Source organism: Heterocephalus glaber, unplaced genomic scaffold (assembly GCF_053883595.1).
Source record: "Heterocephalus glaber isolate CG9 unplaced genomic scaffold, H.glaber_assembly_v1.0 deba00001141, whole genome shotgun sequence".
NCBI classification, from domain to species: domain Eukaryota; kingdom Metazoa; phylum Chordata; class Mammalia; order Rodentia; family Bathyergidae; genus Heterocephalus; species Heterocephalus glaber.
In genome coordinates, this window is record NW_028258201.1 from 551,371 (window position 1) to 560,308 (window position 8,938).

At 47.0% G+C, this 8,938-nt stretch overlaps 1 long non-coding RNA gene across 1 annotated transcript; it reads left to right on the forward strand.

The window, feature by feature from the left end:
- The first annotated feature begins 4,422 nt into the window (after window positions 1-4,422).
- LOC101700530 (uncharacterized) lies at window positions 4,423-5,293 on the forward strand. Its single transcript, XR_205336.3, has 2 exons — window positions 4,423-5,055; window positions 5,138-5,293. It is a non-coding gene; the product is annotated as an uncharacterized LOC101700530 (long non-coding RNA).
- Window positions 5,294-8,938: the final 3,645 nt, after the last annotated feature.

The window sequence follows — 8,938 nt, forward strand, 5'->3', positions numbered from 1 at the left end:
CCACATTCCTTGTGAGGAGTAACACATCTCAATTCTTTTTCAAATCCCTGTCTTCCCTCCTCCCTCAATCCCCTGGTCCCCTTTCCATTTGCAAAGGATCTATCTCCCTATTTCCCATTATCTATCTTTTATTTTCCTCCTTATTTATATTTTAGGTTTCTCATATAAGAGAAACCATGAGATATTTAAGCTTGCATGTCTGGTTTATTTCACTTAATGCTATGGTCTCAAGGTGCATCCATTCTCCTACAAGTAACTCAAGTGTATCCTTCTTTATGGCAGAGTAATATTCCATTGTATATAAAGATCACATTTTCTTTATCCATTCATTTATTGATGGACATATAGGCAGCTTCCAAGATTTAGCTATTATGAATTATGCTGCTATAAACATGGGAATACATGGATCTCTGCAATATGATGACTTTTAACTCTTTTGGGAAGATACCTAGAAGGGACATATCTGGGTTGAATGGTTGAATGGAATTTCTAGTTTTAGTTTTCTAAGGGTTCTCAATACTGATTTCCATAATGGTTCTATTAGTTTACACTCTCACCAACAGTGTAGGAGGGTTCCTCCCTTCCCAGCCTCACCAGCATTTGTTATCTGATTTCTTGATAATAATAATCACTCTTTCTAGAGTAAGACAGAATCTCAGTGCTGTTTTAATTTGCATTTCTCTAATGGCCAGCCATAGTAAACAGTTTTTCATGTATTTATTGGCTGTTTGTCCTTCTTCTGAGAAGTGACTATTCATTCAGTTGCCAAGTTTTTGATCAGGTCTTATTTAAAGGGGTTCTAATTTTTTTGAGTTCTTTATGGATTCTAGGTATTAGTCCTCTGTCCAAGGTATAGCTGGTGAAATCTTTTTCCATTCTGTAGTCTGTCTCTTCACTCTGTTAATTTCCTTTCCTGTACAGAAGCTTTTTAATTTAGTGTGATCTCATTTGTTGATACTTGATGTTATTTCTTGAGTAGTTAGGGTTTTCAGAATATCCTTGCCCATGCCTATGTCTTCAAGAATTTTACTTATTCTATCTTCCAGCAAATTAAGTGCTTCCATTTTAATATTTAGATGTTTAATCCATTTTGATTTCAGTTCAGTGCATGGTGATAGATATGGGTCTAGCTAGGTTCAATCTTTTTTTTCCTGGTACCAGCGATCAAACTCAGGACCTTGAGCTTGCAAGGCAGGGGAGGTGCCACTGAGCTAATTCCCTGGCCTAGTTCAAACTTCATAGCCAGTTCTCCTAGCACCATCTAGTAAAAGGCTATCTTTCCTCCAGTGTGTGTTTTTGGCCCCTTTGTTAAAGATCAGAGAGCTGAATGTGCTTGGGGTTGTTTCTGTATCCTCTATTCTGTTCCACAGATCCGCGCATCTGTTTTTGTGCCAATAGCATCCTGCTGTTTTTGATTTATTTATTTATAACTGTAGCTTTATAATATAACTTGAAATCTAGGATTGTGATGCCTCCTGCTTTGCTCTTGTTTCCTAGGGTTGCTTTTCCTATTTTGGGTCTCTTTTGGTCCATATAAATTTAAGGATTGTTTTCTGGAGTTGTGTGAAATATGCTGTTGGAATTTTTATTGGGATTGTGTTAAATCTGTATATCAGTTTTGGAAATGTGGACATTTGACCATATGGGCTCTGCCTATTCAGGAAAAGAGGACAGTTTTCTATTTTCTGGTATCCTCTTCAATTTCCTTTTTCAGAGTACTGTAGTTTTCATTGTAGAGTTCTTTCATCTTTAGATCACTTCCTAAATATTAAATTTTTCTTGATGCTACTGTAACAATGGTATTGTTCTCCTAATTTCTTTCTCGGTGGGTTCATTATTGGTGTAGAGAAATGCCACTGATTTTTGTGTGTTTATTTTGTATTCTGGATGCATTTAAAAAAATTTTTTTTGGTACTGGGGATCGAACTCAGGACCTTGTACTTGTGAGGCATGTGGGAGTACCATTTAGCTAAATCCCTGGCCCAATTCTGATATATTCTGAATTTGATTATTTTTAAATTTTTTATATTTTTGGTACTCTGAATTTGATTATTAATTCTAAGAATCTTTTGGTGGAATTTTTTGGTCTTCCATGTAGAAGATTATGCCATCTGCAAATAATGGTAATTGACTTTTTCCTTTCCTGTCTATATCCCTTTCATTTCTTTCCCTTGCCTGAGTGCTCTGGCTAATGTTTTGAAGACTATGTTGGAGAAGAGCACACACCCAGATGTTGGAGGGGGTTCTGATGTCCCCTACTAGATACAGACACTGAGCAAAGCTGGACTTCTGGTCCACTTGCTTCCTGGTGGCCAGCACACCACGCCCCACAGAGGCTCCAGCAAGTTGTCAGGAAATGGCAGAAGAGGCCCTGTAACCTAAGAGCCCAGTGAGGTGGGCAGGGGGCACAGTTACCAATCAGAAGACAGGTGCTCAGCCCTTTACCTGGTATTTACTGTGTGTTTGTGACAAAACCATATAAACATCTTGAGACTCAGTCACAGCATCTGTAAAGTGAAAACAGTAACATTTGGGCTGGGGATTTAGCTCAGTGGTTCAGCTGCCTGTCTCAAAAGCACAAGGTCCTGAGTTCGATCCCCAGTACTAAAAAAACCCAAAACAAAACAATAATATTCACTGTGAGCTGGGCATAGTAGTGTGACTGTCATCCCAGCTACGTGGGAGGCTGGTGCAGGAGGATCTCTTGAGCCCATGAGTTCAAGATCAGCCTGGGGCACATTGTGAGTCACCATCTCAAAACAACATAAAATGATGATGATGATATTATTATTATTATTTATTATTATTATTTTTTATTCAGGCCCATCCACAAGTATTTGAATACCTCTCTCTTTTTAGGTACAGGGAAAATAATACTTTGCCATTCCATTTAACTCTTACCAATTAACCCAGGTATGGCTGTGACTTATGGCCAATTAAAACATGTCCCCAGTACTTGGGAGGCTGAGGCAGGAGGATTACTGTGAGTTTGAGGGCAGCCTGGACTACACAGTGAGTTCAAGAGCAGCTTGAACTACATTTCAAGACTCTGTCTCAAAAAAACAACCAACCAGGGCCAGGGATTTACCTCAGCGGTTTTGCCACCTGCTGTGCAAGCTCAAGGACCCATGTTTGATCCCCAGTACCAAAAAAAACAACAACAAAAAACCAACCAACTAACCAACCAACCGTGTCCTTCTATATGGAAGTCTTATGAGTACTCTGTGCTTTCCACCTTCTTTCTTCATCCTACCATGGCAGCTGGTGGTATTTTTAGATAGTAGACACTGCCAGCCCTGTGCTGGAGTCAGGACAGTGACATCAGGGAGAGCCTCCACCAGCCTGGGTATGTGCAAGAGCTGTAAGTAGACTTTTGCCACAGGAGGTCTGGGGACTTTTTGTTGCTGAAGCCTAACGTGTCCTGTTTGGGTGAGAGCCCACATTACAGATTTATTACCAAGATTAAATGGAAGAAAGTGTACGGGACTTCTTGGTACATGACAAGGCTTGATTTCCTTTCTTTACAACTCTCCTCCTTTCTTTCTGAGGCACCACGGGCTCAGGGATTCTCTTGCCAGCCCAGGACTCTGGCTGAGATGTAAGAGAACATTCACAAGCATCAAAGAAAGATGAAGGGTACAAGGACACAAAGAACAGAGGGCATGGAGATGTGACCCGACCAGGAAGAGAGACGGGGATAAAGAGAGAGGAGGACCCGGGACGTGGGGCACAGGCAGACCCTAAGGTCTCACCGACCGGCCAGCCAGGGTGATCTTGGCACCCTAGGAGGCTGAGGCAGCAGAATCGCAGGCTTGAGCCCAGCCTGGGCAACTTAGCAATTTAGTGAGACCCTGACTCAAAATAAAAATAAAGAAGGCTGGGGATGTAGCTCAGGGTGAAAGCTCTGGACTTGAACCCCATTACCTCAAAACAAAAAACAAACCGACAAGCAAACCTCCACCTGGGCCAAATCGAAACCCCACTCTGATAGTATCCCTGGTCCCAGGGGAACGAACAAGCTTGGCCATCAGCACTTCCGGCCGCCCACTTCCGGGCTTTCATCCGTCTGCCCTGGGCAGTGACCGGGCGCCCGCAGGGAATTATGAGAGGAGAAGGGAGCCCGGCCCCGCGGGGTCCAGGGCTCTGGTGGCCGAGTCCGCGCTGGGCGTCGGCGGGCGGGGGGAGGCGAGGCGGGGGGAGACTCGGCCCTCCGTGGGCCGTGGCCAGCACGGGGCGGGGCTGTTCAGCAGGGATCGATCCCTTGTTCGGTTTCCGCAGAGCTGCGCTGCCTGCCTGTGGGCGGGGCGGGGCCGAGTCCCTGGGCGTGGGGCCCGCGAATGGGCTGAGCGCCCAGCCGCCCGCGGCCTGCAGAGCGGACCAGGTGGCCGCGGGGAGCACGTTCCTGCCACACTTGGTGGGTGACATTGTTTTATGCGCTCCACTTGCGGCGACTCTCTCCCCTCCCCTCAGGCCTGTGCCATGGGTATTGTGTGGGTCTCCGCCCGCGTGCCCTGCAGCACCAGGGATTGAGCGACATCCCCAGCCTTTTTTATTTTTTGAAATAGGGTTTCCCCGAATTGCTAGGCTGCGACCCTTGATCTTCGCGTCTCAGCTTCCCAGAGTGCTGAGGTTACAGGCAGCTGCCCAGACGCCTCCCCTCCTGGCTTTGTCTTTTCCTAAGACACTCAAACGCGTTCTCTCCTGCTGGGCACGGTGGCACATGCCTGTAATCCCATTCCTCTGGGAGGCTGAGACAGGAGGATCATGAGTCCAGCCTGGGCAGCTCAGCGATTTAGCAAGACCTTATTTCAGGGTAAACAATAAAAAAGGCTGAGGACGAAGCTGCTCAGTGTGAAGGCCCTGGGTTCATCCCCGTACAATGAAAAAAGTCCTTTCTTCTTGCTTTTTGCGATACACAGTAACTGTTGTCTGTCGTCACCTCCCTGAGCAGAAACGCACCAGAATGTTAGTAGCCAGCAATCACCCCCTGCCCCGTGACACCAGCTGCTGGTGGGCATCGCATCTGTCAGAGCAATGGCTTCAGGTTCCACTCAGGTGAGCTGATGCAGTACCTGTCTGTGTGTGTCTGGCTGACTGACCTCACATCGTGACCTCAGTTTCGTGTCTCTCGTGACAGGATTCCACCCTTTTTAATGCCTGAAGAGTTTCCGTGGGGCAGAGCACCGTGTTTCCTTTCTCCATGCTTCAGTCGGTGGACACTTGATTTATTTCTATTTCTTGGTTACTCTTAGTAGTGCAAAATAAACGCAGGAATACAGATTTCTCTTCCATATACTGATTTTATTTATTTTGAATATACACCCAGTAGCAGGATTGCTGGATCATATAGTGGCTGTAATTTTACTTTCTCTTTTCTTTCTCTCTTTCTCTCTCTCTCCTTCCCTCCCCCATTCTGTCTGTCTCATCCTCTCTTTTTCTCTTTTATAAGGATCCGGGGAAGTGGACGTGACTGGAGAGCCCTGCAGCAGGTCCCAGCCTCCTGTGAGCCACCACAGCACCAGTGAAAGGTTAAAGAATAGACAGAACAGAACAAGACATCATGAAGCTGAGTCTTGGGTCCTGGTCGATGTTGCTGGTGGCAACAAAGACAGAAGCCCCAAGCATGTCCAGTATTTATTGAATGCAATCGTGAGAAGCAATAGGGAGCCAGGGAGCTTTGAAGTCATCTAGTGAGTAACTGCCAAACACCCGGCACGATGGCGCCAGGCAGGGCTGTCCGGGAGTCAGCACTGCTTATCTTGCTGGGATAGAAGAAACCTGCACTGGGACCAGGCACAGTTAGCAAGCAACCCACAAGGTCAGTGAGAAGCGGTAATTCCAGGGAAAGGATTTTAACTGGGATCCCGCTGACCTCAGCTGCACGTAATTCAGCAGGGCCCTGCTTCTTCATAGACCAGGAGTTAGGCCTCGGCGACAGCCATTAGCAAAGCAGCAATACTGGCCCAACTCTGCTGGCTGACCTGCCCGTTTGAGTCATGCAGGGCTTCGATCTGACTCCTGATATAAAACAATATAGCCGAATTATAGAAGACAAGAAGCATATGCCACTCATGCTCACTAGTACTGGGTAGAGATGTCTCCTATAGTCTTTCTTTTCTTTTTCTTCCTTCCTTCCTTCCTTTCTTCCTTCCTTCCTTCCTTTCTCTCTCTCTCTCTTTCTTCTTTCTTTCTTTCTTTCTTTCTTTCTTTCTCTCTCTCTCTCTCTCTCTCTCTTTTGGTACTGGGGATTGAACTCGGGACCTTGCGCTTTTGAGGCAGCTGGGGGATCTTTCTTTCTTCCTTTCTTTCTCTCCAGAGTCTCAGTATGGAGCCGAGGCTGGCCTTGAACTCTTGCCCCTAATGCTTCAGCCTTCCAAGTGCTGGGGTTACAGGCATGTGGCACCATGCCCGGCTTTCTATTTTTAATTTATTGGAGGAACTTTCGTACCGTATTCCAAAGTGACTGTACAAGCTTATGTGCCCACCAACAGTGTTCAAGCTTCCTTCTCCCTGCACATCTGCCCCAGAACTTGTTAGCTTGAGTCCTCTTCCGATTACAGACATTCTTACTGAGGTGAGGGGTGCTTCGCTGTGGTGTGGATTAGCATTTTCCTGACGATTAATGATGCTGAGCATATTTTCATGGACCTGTTCACCATGTGAGAAATGTCTACATAGTGGTGGTGCCCATTTTTAAATCAGGCTGTTTTGTTTCATTTTTGATTTTGCAGTCGAGTTCCTTATATATTTTGGATATTAACTCCTTGTCAGGTGTGTAGGTTGCATATATTTTCTTCCTCTCTGTAGGTTGTCTTGGCACTCTGAATTGTTTCCCTTGCTGTGCAGAAGATTTTTAATTCGCTGTCACCCCATTTGTCTATTTTTGCTTTTGGCATCTTGTCCAAAAACTCCTTCCCCATTCTAATATCCTGAAAGGCTTTTTTTTTGAAAGTTTACCATGTGTTTTCTTCTATTAGTTTCATGGCTTATGTTTAAATCTTTAGTCTAATTTTCAGTGGGGTTTTTTAACTGGTGAGGAAGAAGTGTCTAGTTTCATTCTTCTGCATGTCGATACCAAGTTTTCCCAGCACTATTTATTGAAAAGCCTGTTATCCTTTTGAGCACAGGGTTTGTTTTTTTTTGTTTTTTTGTGGTGTTAGAGATTGATCCCAGGGGCTTGAACATTTAGGCTGGCACTCTACTCTTCCCAGCACCTCCCCTCTTTTGGATTTTTTTGAGACAGGGTCTCACTATGTAGCCCAGGCTGTCCTCAACTCTCAGTGATCCTCCTGCCTCAGCCTCCCGAGTGCTGGGATTACAGGTGTGCACCACCACGCCAGGCAAGACCCCAGTATTTTCATCACCCATCTTGACCATGGGGCAGCTGGGCACACAGAGGCTATGTCAGGCCTCCCAGCCGTAGGGCTGGACATGGGCAGAGCCACCTCCGCCTGCAGCCACTGTCTGCTCTGTTGCCCAGGATGGGGCTCTCTCCTCGGGGCTCCTCCGGGCGGAATTTGCATCACGTCTGCTTCAGGCTCCTGGAACCTTTCACATGGATGACCTCACCCCAGTCTTTCAATAACGGAGTCTGTGGGTGCAGCACACACAATAACAGCGTCTGTGAGGTCAGTATTATTATTCAGTTTTCAAAGTTTCCCAAAGAAACCCGGGGGTTTGTCAGAGGTCAGAACCCAGGCGGCAGCAGGGCTCCTGCTCAGACTCAGGTCTCTGACTCGGAGCCTAGGGCTCGGCCGTGTGGTCAGCAGGCTGATGGCCTCACATACAGGCTGCGCGGGTTGGAGGCCAGGGTGCTTCTCACTGTCAGCTGCCTCTGTGTGGGAAATGTCTTTGAGCCCAGTGAGAGGGAAGAGAATGTGTGGTTGGCATCGATTTCCTACTGTTGGGCAATGGGTTCCACCGGCCCGGCCCAGTGACGTCAGCTGTCTGGGTCCTGGCCAGGCCGCCCAGGAAGCTGACTTCCGGCCGGGCTCTGAGCCAGCCGGCCTCCTGGAAAGCTTTGAGGAGAGGAACTGAGTAGTCAGATTTCAGGGAAGATCTCAGTGTAGGGAATCAGGTAAAAATGCACAAGAGGAGTCTGGGGCCTGGGGTAGGGTGAGCCAGAGCCTCTGGCTGGGGCTGGGGACTCGGGCAAGAAGGGAGGATCTGATGATCAGACCTGGAGGCTGCAGATTTGGTGACTGACAAAGGCTTGAGATAAGTGAGGGTGGATGGGAGGAAAGGCTAGCAAAGCTTAGAAAAGTGGAAAAAGATCCACGTGATGATGCAAACACCAACGGTTACACACAGACCACGAACAGGATGCAGTCCTAACCCTCCTACACTTTCCTGTGGATGCTGAATCTTTCTGGTGCTGGGGATTGAACTTGGGACCTTGCACTTCCAAGGCAGGCACTGGAACCACTGAGCTAAATCCCTGGCTTGTGGATTCTGAATCCTAAACAAAACAGTGCACAGGAACATAACCAGCTTCCTTCCGCACCTTCAGTTTTCTGAATTACAGAAGTACACCAGCCAGAGCCGGGTGGTGGGGGGCGCATGCCTGTAATCCTGGCACTCTGGGAGGCTGAGACAGCAGCCTCTCAAATTCCAGCTCAGCCTGGGCCACTTAGAGACTTAGCAGAACCTCATCTCAAAATAAAGTCATAAAAAGGGAGGCTCGGTTCCGGCACCTGCCTCAAAAGCGCAAGGTCCTGAGTTCAATCCCCGGTACCAAAAAAAAAAAAAAAAGAGGCTGGGGATGGAGCTCAGTGTGAAGGCCCTGGGTTCAATCCCCAGCACTATTTAAAAAGGGGGGGGAACCTAAACAGGAGTTAAATGAAGTGAAGTAGACAGTTTTCGGTTCACTCTCCAGCCCTATCCCCATCCCTGTCAGCCTGGTTTATAAATGTGGTTACAAGGACCCTGTGCAGTAAGA